We start from the raw sequence: 13245 nt of genomic DNA, 5'->3' as shown, positions 1-13245 counted from the left end.
TTTATAAAAAATAACTATCTTGTCAATTATAATTCTTTCTAGTATCAAACAAATGAATAAGACAAGCCATAGAAAAATTGATGCATTTGAGTTATGGTGTTGGAGAAGATTAATAAAAGTATCATGGACTGCCAGAAAAACAAACAAATCTATCTTGGAAAAAGTACAGCCAAATTCCTTGTTAGAAGCCAGGATGGTGCCACTCCATCTCTTATATTTCAGACATATTATCAGGATGAATTAGTTCCTGGAGAAGGAGATCATGTTTGGCAAAGTAGAGGTTCAGAAAAAAAGAGGAAGACTGCCTGCAATGAGATGGATTGATACAGTAACAGCAGCAACGGATTCAGGGTGAGGATGTGAGGATGTGAGGATGTAAGGATGGTGCAGGATCAGGCAGCATTTCATTCTGTTGTACATAAGGTTGCTATGAATAAGAAGTAATTTGATGTCATTAATAACAAAAACTAGTATCAAATAAAATGAACTATATATAAAAAATAAAACTTCACTATTTATTTTTAAAACTGTATTTAACAGTTGCATTTAAAAGACATTGAGCTCTACTTCCTTTAAGGTATGTCAAAATACAAAAACAAGGTTAAATTTAATTTTTTTAAAAATGACATGGGTTTTCAAGCAGATACATTTTAATGTCTGAATTTATCTTCAAACTCTTGTCATTTATTTTCAGATTTTTCCTATTGATATTTTTTTTTCAAAGTCTGATACTTCTACTAATTGGAAAGCCATGCTCTACAACAACAACAACAACAAAATACAACATCCTGTATACTGTTAAGACAGCTATAGTCCAATGCATTGCTATCCCAATATTATCTCTTAACTCACAAATCATCCCTGAATGCTTTGGGCCACTTTTAAGAGCACAGATAGTGGCAGTGCAGCTGCCACCGGTTCTAGTGCCTCCAGGTCCTATACTGCTACCTACCATGGTCGGTAGAATCCATTCAGACTCCAATACACATATATACTTTCAGCTGCCAAAATAGTTATTTTAGATTTTGGTTTCTGTTTTGATTTTTAGTTTTTCAATAAAATTTTCTCCAAAACACTGATACACATATCATTGATGATAAACTAGTGAAATCTTGTTTGTCTTCATGTTTTCAGCAAACTGAATCTTTACCTACAACATTTTCATTAACAATGATGGGTATCTGTTCCAAAGAATTATGATAATAGTAGACTTTGTAGTCACTGCATTAATAATCTTCTGGAAGTGACCTAAGAAATCTTTAGACATATTAAATGTAAATGATAAATAACTACCCCCATGTTATTTACATAATTATTGCTGCCCCAAGTTATTTACATAATAACTAGTGCAATAAACTTTTACATTAAATACTTTCTGCATGTATTAAGAATGGGGAAAAATAACTATTTGGGGTTATTTGAAAATATTCTCAAATCCCTACTCAATCATTTAACTCAGATTCTCAGTCTCCCCATTATAATAGCTGTTCCGTCTAACTAAAAAATATCTCTCAAGATTTAAATGAAATAGAAAATATGAAAGTCATTGCTCATAATATGGGGAAACATAAGAAGTAAAAAACTCATAATACTAAAATTATGTCTCTACAATTCATGCTGACAGCATGAATCAAGATAGGCAAATCACTGTTCAGTTACAATGGTTTTACACTTCTTTTGCAAACATATTACATCATGAGAAAAGGCTGAAATCTGAGTATGGAGACTTTAACCAAGAGAGCAGAAATGTGTGAGCTTTTCAGTGGACTTGGTGACATATTCTCATTCAAACATTCAGCAAGATAGCCTTTGAACACAGTATGTAAAGGCATTATTTTACACACTTCTAATTAACCTATCTGAGCCCCAAATCCTTCTACCTGTGAAGGAATAGGAGTTTTTCTGATCTAGAAGTGTGATGTCTACAAAGCATTAAATTGTATGATAAGTAATAGACAATTGTGAGAATACACACTTAAAACAGAGCCAACTCCACAGGAAATGTTTACATTTAGACAGGACTGAAAATAAGCATACAATATTAATGGCTTTAAGAAGATAAGTAATTTTTTTTACTGAGAACTATGTTTTGGAGGTTTACATGATTTCTTAAGAAAGATAAAAATTCATGCAACCCACACAACTACAATACCTGGGTTTTTATATAATACAAGACACCAATAAAGCATCTGACTGTTTAATTTTCCAGGGGTATGAAAAGATTCTTTTTTTTCCATAGATATTCAATCTGTAAATCACTTACCATGCTACTAAGATAAAGCAAACAGAAAATATCTCATTTTTCATATGCTTTGTTATACTTCCTTGGTTTTTTTAAAAAGTAATATGTGGAGATTGGTGTGAATTATGACTACCTTTCTATCAATCTACTCCTTCATGGTTGTGTCATCGTTGGTTAAATTCTATTAACTATGCCTCCTCCTCCATAGTGGTTATCTCTGAAGCTATATAATTTTTGCTTTGACTCACTTGATATATGTCCTTTACAACTGTCATGTAAATGACTAGGAATCCTATTTTGAGATACCATAGAGTTATTACACACCACATGGGTTATTTCAAAGGATGCCTGATATCATTCTTGCAATAGATAGTTCACAGAGGAAATACGCAAGTTTTATATTAGTGCTTTCCGTCACTGTTTCACTATGGACCTAAACCAGATCCATGTGTTTAGTGAGATCTGTAAGAAGAAACAGACTCACATTATTTCATGCCTATAGGGGAAAAAGCTTTATATAAAATTAGTTTATTAGGACAGATGTATCTACCAGCTGCAAATTAAAAGAAGCAGGCTGAGAAGGATGATTGCATGGAGAATTCAGGCTCTGTTTACTTAAGCTAAATAGCATGGTTTAATGATAAGAACAACTTCCATTTAGATGGAAATTTATCATTTAAAGATATTTTGTAAATATTCCATCATTTAATTCCTATGATCAATTTAGGAGATAATTAACAAGTGTAACATGTGTAATAAAAGCCATATAAAATTAAAAGTAATGAATGCACTTTCTATGTGTCAGTATCCTAACACTTCACAAACGACAATCTATTTAAATATCATTTGTAGACTTCATCACCATGTGTCAGTTTTTTGTGCTGGAGTGGACTGTGTGTTACTATGATTCTAGAAACCATGCCACCAGTATTTCAAATAGAAGCAGGTCATCAATTGCTCACATACATGTTCAGGCTTAAGTTAAAGAAAATGCAAGAAGTTCAGGGAAGCCAAAATATGACCTTGAACATATTCCACCTGAATTTAAACACCATCTAAAGAACCAATTTGAGATATTAGGCACTAGTGACCAACACCAGAAGAGTTGTGAAATGAGATCAAGATCATACAGGGAGAAGAAGATCATTAAAAAGACAGGGGGTAAAAAGAAAACAACAAAACTGGTGTCAGAAGGTGTACTGAAACTTGATCTCTAATGTAGAGACAGCAAAGCGACTGGAAGAAATAAGGACATCAAAGAACTGGACATAAATATTTAAAGGGCAGATCAAGAAAACAAGTCAGATATTATTATGAAATATGCAAACACCTGGAGTTAGACACTAGTGACCGAAGAGCGGGAGAGTTGTGGAATGACATCAGGAACATCATAGAGGCAGAAAGAAAAAGGTCATTAAGAAGACAAGAAAGAGCTAAAACATCAAAATAAACACCAGAAGAGGCTGTGAAACTTGCTTTCCAGTGCACAGATGCTAAAGCAAATGGATAAAAGAGAAAGTAAAGAGCTGAACAGAAAACTTCAGTGAGCAGCTGAAGAAGACAACGTTAAATATAATGAAATGTGAAAATACATGGAGTTAGAAAACCAAAAGAGAAGACTATATTCAGTAGTTGTCAAACTGAAAACACTGAAGAAAATAGTCATGGCTTGACTTGAAATACTGAAGGATTCTATGGGCAAAATACTGAATGATGTAGATAACATCAAAAGAAAATGGAAGGTCAGTGTAAACTCCATTCTAAGACTGAAACTCCAAGGCAACACATGAGCAGGCTTGTAAGCTAGCTGGTGACTGCCCTGGTCTACTTGTGAGTGAATGTGGGGGAAATGCTGCAATGAAAGCATGGGTTGAGTTTAGCAATGATTAGATACTCATCAATCTTGAGATGAGAAAGAGAAGAGGAAGGGCTGGCTTGCCTGAAGTTTAGGTAGACGTGTGAACTCCTGAGCCCATGGACACTGACCTAGCCAATGGGAGATAGACTTGAGAACGAAGTGGCCAGCTTGTCTGAAGGATGGGGAAGGTGTGCAAGAACTCTCAAACTTGTAGATGGTACCCATTTGACCTAGCTTGAATGGCTTGCTGATCAGAACTTGACCAGATGAAGATAAAGAAGTTTGATATAGAAAGTCAGTTTAAATTGCTACAATTTAATGAACCGGACATTTGCTGATGGATTTAGTTGCTTTAAATTCCAACCTAAAGGGAAGGATTCTTCATATCAAGGAACAAACCTGACCCCTCAGTAAACTGGGTTTATAAGGATGGGCAATTTAGACATTGGTTATGAAAAATGGGAAGCTATAAAGGCATGAAGTAGCTGGCTTACAATCTTTCATGAATGTGCTTAATTTCAGAGCAAGATGGGTATGGTAGAATCTTCACTGAATAGTTTTCCTCTTGTCCAGATGGGCCTGGTGAAAGGGGATGGGGTAGGATGGAAATAGGATTTTTTTTTTTTTAATTCAATAGTGAGCAATTATTATCACTACTATTTGCAAATGTCACAACTATAAATGTAGGAGATGTAGTTAATCTTTCATTCCAGGAATAGTGTACCCCAGAATCATCAGGAGGGAAAAACATAAGTGAAGTTTGGGATCCTAACCAGAAAAATGCTGACAGCAGAGACCAAGGCAGAAGTGATGTGTGTGTTATGGGTACATCACAAAAAAAGAAGAAAGAAGAAATTTAAATATTGTTAACTAATGGTGCTTGGAGGGGATTATAATCACCGCAATGAAACAAAACATGATTTGTTGAGTATAATACTGATGATGTTGTTGTTGTTCTTGTTGTGAAGTGCCGTTGAGTCAGTTCTGACCCATAGCAACCCTGTATAGGGTTTCCAAGGAGCAGCCGGTGAGCTTGAACCACCAACCTTGCAGCTCAAACGGCTTTGCAGTCTGGCTCATTAACCCACATCACCACACCAGGACTCCAAAACTGATGCTATGCCCTGTAAACTATTAGTCAATTCTCAATAAAAGCATTTAAAAAAAAAGGGGAATAGAAGGTATACAAAGAGTCAAAGTACCAAAAAGAATTGGCCATTGTTCACTCATTTCAAGAGGTAGCATTTGATCAAGAACCAGTGGTGTGACAGGAAGAAGTCCAAGATGCATTGAAAACATTGGCCAAAAGAAAGGTTCCAGGAATTAATTAAATAGAAATTAAAATATTTCAACACACTGATGTAGCACTGAAGACACTCAGTCATCTATGCCAAGAAATTTGGAAGACAACTACCTGGCCACCCAATTGGAAAAGAACCATATTTTTTGCCTATTTTTATGAGCTGTGACTCAAATGGAATGTGGAAATCATTAAATAATATAATTGATATCACATGCAAGCAAAATTTTGCTGAAGAAAAATTTTAAATGGCTAAAACAGTACATCAACTGGGAACTGCCTAAAATTCAAGCTGGATTCAGAAGAGAATGTTGAATAAGGAATATCATTATTGACGTCAAATTCCACTTGGCTGGTAACAGAGGGTATTGGAAAGATTTTTTGTTGTTCAGTACTCTCGAGTCATCTCAGACTCATATTGATCTTATGCATAAACAAACAAATGCCTGGTTTTCTGCATCCTTACACTTTTTACTACTCTTCAGCCCATTGCTGCTGCCAGTGTGCCAATTCATCTTGTTGTGAGTCTTCTTATTTTTCACTGTCCCTCCACTTTACTAAGCATGATGTCCTTCTTCAGGGACTGGTCCCTTCTGATAATATGTCCAAAGCACAAGAGAAGAAGCCTGGCATTCCTGAAATATTCTGACTTGACTTCACCCAGCACAGATTTGTTTGTTCTTCTGGTAGTATATAGTACTTTTAATATTCCCCTCCAACACCCTGTCGGGGTCCAGCCTCGACAGAAGAGTGGTTGCACGAAGTAGGGAGATCTGGCGGAGAAAGAGAAAGACAAAGCAGACACAAAGAAGACAGACACACAAATTTGACGCAAGCTGACAGGCAGGCTGGTCTGCAAACATTGCATTGCCTTGCATTGCGTGCAACACTCACTCACCTCAGTCTTTTCTTTTTTCAAGGAGGGATTTTTCACAAAGGAAGGATGTGATTATTCAGATAAGATTAATCATTCAATTCACAAGAACAAATTTTAAAATATACATCATAATTGTCTCAAGGATACTTAACATGCTTTTAGCACTTAATATCTAATGGGTAAAGGTGAAAAAGATTTAAAAGGTCATAGAAGGCTTAAAGTAAGTTTTTTGAAGGGAGTCAAGCTGTCTTTGTATACTTTGCAAACAAAAGCTCATGCTTTTGTTTGTGAGCAAGATCTCAAACACCTGGCTTCATTTATCAACTAATAATTATTTCTTCTTTACTTTTATAATTCCAGGGAAGATGAGAGACGAGTCTCAACCTTTCTAAGAAGGTGAGGTCTCACTTCCACATTCCTATTCTTCTTTCTGGGTTCTACATCTAAATGCTACATCACATTTCCATATACTTCCAGGAGGAAGGGGAGCATCTGGGTTAAAATGATTATACTCAGAGGGGGTTTGAGGGGGCTGCCACTATTGTCCTCTAATCAATACTCCCAGAATTTACCAATCTACTTGGTTTACAAACCTTGAGTAAAAAATACACCTGTTCCTGGCCTTTCTGAGTCCTCTGAGAAGACTTTTTTACTATCTCGGCTTTAGAGGGGTTTTGGTCCCATTGTTGTATATGGACATCAAAGGCTCATGCTTCAGGTTAATATCAAGATGCAATTCTGACATGCATCCTAGGTGACTATTGCTATTCCTCAAAAAATTTGTTCCCAGGACCCAATGCACTGTCAACACAGTGGAGACAATAACAGAGGCACATAAGAAACCATTTCCTCAGAAGCTACAATTGTTGGAGTTAGAAGCATAGAATGAAAAATAAGACCAAAGAAAATTATACAGAGGTAGCCCACCAGTGAGTTCACAAAAACCTATGAACCCGGGACTTCAGGGGTTCACTTCCTTGGCCCTCAGGGTCCATGGCTGACAAACCTGAGGAGGGGGCCCGGGATTGGATTTTCATCCATCTTGTCACAGGGCCATAGCTTCTCAGTGCTTGTGTATGTCATCCCTGACAACACCAGAGCTCAGATACATCAATTATTTTATGGTCTTCATTATTCATTGTACAACTTCCACATGCATATAAGGCTATTGAAAATATCATGGCTTAGTTAAGGCACACCTGAGTCCTCAAACTGACATCTTTGCTCTTGAATACTGTAAAGAGGTCATGTGCAGCAGATTGCCTAGTGCAATATATTGTTTGATATGTACTTTTGTTATATTGACTAAGTAAAGACTTTCAACTGTGTGGATCATGACAAGTGATGGATAACATTGTTAAGAATGGGTAATCAGAGCACCTAATTGTGCTCACGAGGAACTTGTACATAGACCGAGAGGCAGTCATTTGAATAGAACAAATAGATACCTAATTGTTCAAAATCAGGAAAGTGTGCAGCCGATTCTATTCTTTCACCATACATATTCAATCTGTATGCTCAGAAAATAACCTGAGAAAGTAGATTATGTGAAGAATAGCATGGTATTAGGATTAGAAGAAGATTCACTAATAACCTGAGATATGCAGATGATACAATCTTGCTTGCTGAAAACTAAGAGGATTTGAAATAATTTACTGATGAAAATCAAAGAGTACAGTCTTCTATATGGGTGTACCTTAACATAGGGAAGACAAAAATCCTACAGCTGGACAAATAAATAACATTATGATAAATGGAAAAAGACTGAAGTTGTCAAAGTCTTCATTTTACCTGGATCCACAATCAACATTCATGGTAGAGTAGCAGCAGTCAAGAAATCAAATGATATATTGCGTTAGGCAAATCTTCTGTAAAGACCTCTTTGAAGAGTTTAAGAGCAGAGATACCAGTTTGAGAACTAAAGTGCACCTGACCCAAACCATGGTATTTTCAGCAGCCAAATATGCATATGAAAGTTTGATAGTGAATAAGGAAGATCATAAAAAAATTGATGCACTTAAGTTATGGTATTTGTCAAAAATATTAAAAGTAAAATAAACTGTCAGAAGAACATAAGCATTTGTGTTTGAAGAAGTACTGTCAGAATGTTCCTTAGAAATCAGGATGATAAGACTTTGTTTCTCATACTTCAGACATGTTTTCAGGAAGGACCAATCCCTGGAGAAAGACATAATGTTTGGTAAAGTAGCGGATCTGTGCAAACAGAGGAAGATCCCCAACATGATGGATTGGCACAGTAGCAGCATCAATAGTCTTATCTGTAACAATTGTGGAGATTGTGCAGTACCTGCAAGTGTTTCATTCTGTTGTTCATAGGGTCGTTGTATGTTGGAGTTGACTTAATGCCACCTAGGCACTATGGGTTAATACATTGGACTGCAAAGTCAGTTTGAACCGCAAGGTTTTGTGTTCAAGCTCATCAGCTGCTCTTTGGAAACCCTGTATGGGGTTGCTATGAGTTGAAACTGACTCATGGCACTTAACAACAACAAGAAGAACAAAAATAACAGTTGTAAATACTGAGCTCTATTCCTGTGCTTATAATTCCAGTTAGGAATTGGTTTTTTGTTATGTTTATGATTAGTGTAGGATGTATCTTGAGTCAGTCCCCTTTTTATTATTATTTGTTGTTGTTATTAAGTGCCATCGAGTCAGTTCCAACTCATAGCGACCCTGTATAGTGTTTCTTAGGATCAGTTGGTGGATTTGAACTGCTAACCTTGTAGTTCAGAGTTCAACACTATTCCTACAGGGCCAAATCAGGAGTTCTTTTATTACTTAGAGTTCTTTTATCCTTTTTTGCATTAGAAAAATAAATCAAAGCTAGTTTTAAAAAGCAAACTCTAAAAGAAATATGCAAACAGCAAAACATTTCAGAAAATACAAGAGGGTATACTGGAAAGAGTCAAGCTTCTTTTGAGATATAAATTAGATTTTAAAAGCAAGTTAAGAGGCAGAGATGTGGGAAGAGAGATGCTAAACCACATATATTGGGCAAAAGCATAAGCTTGACGAGACAAGGATATTTATTCAGATCTGAAACCCAGAATTTGGACTTCTAACCTCTTAAAGTGAGAAAATATATTTCTGCTTATTAAAACCACCCACTTGTGGAATTATCTTGCAGCATCATTAGACAACTAAGACAGAATTTAGTGCTGGAAAGGTGAATTGCTGCTCTAACAGATACCTAAAATGTGGAAGCAGTTTTGGAATTGGGTAGCAGGTAAAGGCTAAAAGCATTTTAAGATATCTAATAGTAGAAGCCTAGATTACTTTGAAGAAAATGTTCGTAGAATTATGGACATCAAAGGCAATTATTGTGAGGGCTCAGAAAGAATTGGGAAGAGGCATAGAGAAAATCTCGATCATTTTAGAGAATGCATATGGTGCCAGTAACAAAATGTTTCTAGATGTCCACATTAAGTATGTTTTTGGTGAGACTAAAACAAAATAATGAACATGTGATTGGACAATGGAGGAAATGCAATTGTGCATAGACTAAGGACTTGTCTGAGTTATGTTCAAATGCTTGGTGGAAGGTGGAAGTTGTAATTAATAAACCTAAATATCTAGCTAATAATAAAAGGCAAGAGATAAGAGATGTACTTAAAATGAACTGTACAAAATGAAAACAGAGCTTAAATATTTAGAAAATGCTGTTTACATAAACTAGTGACATGTATCTTAGAATTTTCAAAAAGGACATGGTGGAAATTTTTGTAAAAGAGACTAGTGACTGATGAACCCAACCAACTACCATAGCATAAAACCCATGAGCTTAGACTGAAGGAGTCAGAAACATGAGGAAAAGGAAGACAACTGTCTACCTCTTGGAACTCTACAAGCAGAGAACAGGTCAAAGAACTACTTCTGCAATCCTCTAAAGAACCATCTCTGGAGCAGTTCTGAAATCAGCAGAACCATTAGAAGGAGCACGGGAAGTAGGGTCTTCTCTACTTCAATGGATAAGGCCAAGGTCTCCTGCATCTCAAAGGTTTGGGTCATATTTTCCTAGATTTAAAAAAGATGAATCTTCTCCAACATGGTTACAGTGTATGGGCTACTGCTAAAGCTTGTAAGGAGAATGGGGTCACCTCTCAAAGCTGGGGTGGGTCTGCTCTGGCCGTTCTCTGATGGACTAGGTGAATAGGGTGTATCCCAAACCTGAGGAGGCTGAGGTGTCATTCCAGTGGACCTGCAAAATGGAGTTGAAACAAAGGGCCAAAGGGCATCTACTCAGAATTCAACACCTAGATTCTGGAAAGCAGGCTAGATGGCCTCAAAGAAGAAAGGGTTATTTTCAAGCCTTGAGAGCTAATATAAACTTTTCTGCTAAATTTTGAACTTGCTTGGTGCTGCTATCACATATATAATTTTCTTCAATTTCTCCCATTTCTGATGGAAAAGTCTACCTTGGCCTTGTTATACCATGTAGTTTAGAAATAGTTTACTTGTGTTCTAGATTTTACAGGTTCACAGATAGATGGAAATTTTGCCCCAAGATGGAATATGTCTAAATTTTCATCCATATTTAATTGAGATTATTCAGAAGATAAGATTTTTGACTTGGAGTTGATTTTTAAGAATTTGAGATGATGTGATTTGGTAAATGTGTTTTGCATGTGGCAAGGATGTGAATTTTAGAGGACCAAAGGGTGATATGTTATGGATTAAATTATGTCCCATCCCCCAAAATATGTGTAGTGAATTTTCACCTCTACGCCTGTGTGGATCATAACATACTATGGGTAACATCAAGATAAGAATGTAAATTCTAGAACAATTCTTTGTATTCATACAGACCTATACATGCATAAGAACATTACTGTTCAAACAAAGCTAAGGAATATTGAGTAGTTATTCAGAAAAGGTGTTCATTGGGTTTTTATTCTTTTACAATACTTATTCAATCTGTATGCTGAGCAAATAATCCAAGAAGCTGTGCTATATGAGGAAATAGAGCATTAAGATTGGAGGGAATCCCATTAACAATCTTTGATATGCAGATGACACAATCTTATTTGCTGAAAGTGAAAAATGCTTAAAGCACTTATTGATGAAGATCAGAATACAGCCTTCAGTGTGATTATGCCTCAATAAACATAACATGAAAATCCTTACAAGCATCATGAAAAAATACTGAAGTTGTCAAGAATTTCATTTGACTTGAATCCCCAATCAATGCTATGGAAGCAGCAACCAAAACGTCACATTTCATTAGCCATATCTGCTGCAAAAAGATCTTTTTAAACTGTTAAGGAGCAAAGATGTTACTTAGAGGGCTAAGGTGCTCCTGACCGAAACTGTGGTGTTTTCAATTGCCACCAATGCCTATTAAAGCTGGACAATGATTAAGGAAGAAGAAAAGATGCATTTAAGTTATGCATCTATTTGTGGCAAAGAGTATTGAAAGTATAGTGGACTCCCAGAAGAACAAACTAATCTATCTTGGTAGAAGCACAACCAAAATGCTTAGTAGATGTGAGGACAGTGAAACTTTGCTCATGTTCTTTAGACATGTTATTAGGAGGGACCACCCTCTTGTAAGGACATCGTGTTTGGTAAAGTAGAGGATAAGTGAAAAAAATGGACTCATTGAGATGGGTTGACACAATGGCTGCAACAATGAGCTCCAAATAGCTACATTTATGATAATAGATCAGGATTAGGATGCGCATCATATTGTTACGCATAACGTCAATTTGAGTGGAAACTGACATGACAGCATCTGAGAACAATAACAACACCATGCCTGTGGTAAGGAGACCAGGTGGTGAAGTGATTACTTACTTGGCTGGTAAATGAATGCCAACAACTAAACCCATCAGTTTCTCCTCAGCAAAAAAGATGTGGCTGTTTGATTCTGTTAATATGTACAGCCTTGAACACTGTATAGGGCAGTTGTAATCTGTCCTGGATGGAGTCCTGATATGGTACTGTAGGATAAGCATTGGACTGCAAGATAACTTTGAGCCACAAGGTCAGTTGTTCAAACTCACCAGTCATTCCTTGGAAACCATATACGCATCACTGAGTCAGAACAGACTCTACAGCGCTTAACAACAACAATAAAGGGAAACAAATAAACAGTAGAAAGCACCAAATCATCAGCCATAAGAAGCCTAGGGTTAGATTGTGGAACAGACCACCAATTGCTCATAAGCAAGTTCAAGCTAAAGTTGAAGAAAATTAAAATAAGTTCATGAAATCTACAATATGACCTTGCACATAACCCACCTTAATTTAGAGATCATCTCAAGAACATATTTGATGCATTAGGAACAAATGACCAAAGAACAGAGAAGCTGTGGAATGACATCAAGAATATCATACAGAAAGAAAGTAAAAGGTCATTAAGTAGACAAGAAAGCAGGAAAATACCAAAATAAATCTCAGAAGAGACTCTGAAACATGATCTCCTGATGCTAAAGCCAATGGAAAAAATGAGGAGGAAAAGGAGCTGAACAAAGTATTTCAAAGGGCAGCTTGAGAAGACAAACTCAAATATTATAATGAAATATGCAAAGACCAGAAGTTAGGAAACCAAAAGTAAAGAATACACTCAGCATTTATCAAGCTGAGAGATGCAAAGAAAAAAATCAAATCTAGATTTGTAATACTAAGGGCAAAATATTTAATGACGCAGAAAACATCAAAAGAAGTTGGAAGGATTGCATAGTCACAATACTAAAAAGAAATGGTCAATGCTCAACTATTTCAAGAGGTAGTATATGATCAGGATGCAAATGATACTAAAAGAAGAAGCCCAAAGCACACCAAAGGCATTGGCAAAGAATAAAGCTCCAGCAATTGGTAGAACACAAACTGAACTATTTCAACAACAAACTGATGTAGCACTGGAGGTACTCATTCATCTATGCCAAGAAATTTGGAAGACAGCTACCTGGGCAATCTTGATTTTCATATTAGTTTTTATATATATA

General features: G+C 36.2%; 1 pseudogene; it reads right to left on the bottom strand.

Annotated features, from left to right (window-relative positions):
- Positions 1-8072: 8072 nt before the first annotated feature.
- LOC102840261 overlaps positions 8073-13245 on the bottom strand; it is a 5616-nt pseudogene continuing 443 nt past the window's right edge.

This window comes from Chrysochloris asiatica, unplaced genomic scaffold (genome assembly GCF_000296735.1).
Source record: "Chrysochloris asiatica unplaced genomic scaffold, ChrAsi1.0 scaffold00010, whole genome shotgun sequence".
In the NCBI taxonomy this organism is placed as follows: Eukaryota; Metazoa; Chordata; class Mammalia; order Afrosoricida; family Chrysochloridae; genus Chrysochloris; species Chrysochloris asiatica.
The sequence above is the reverse complement of the archived record's forward strand: the minus strand, read 5'-3'. Positions and strand labels throughout refer to the sequence as shown.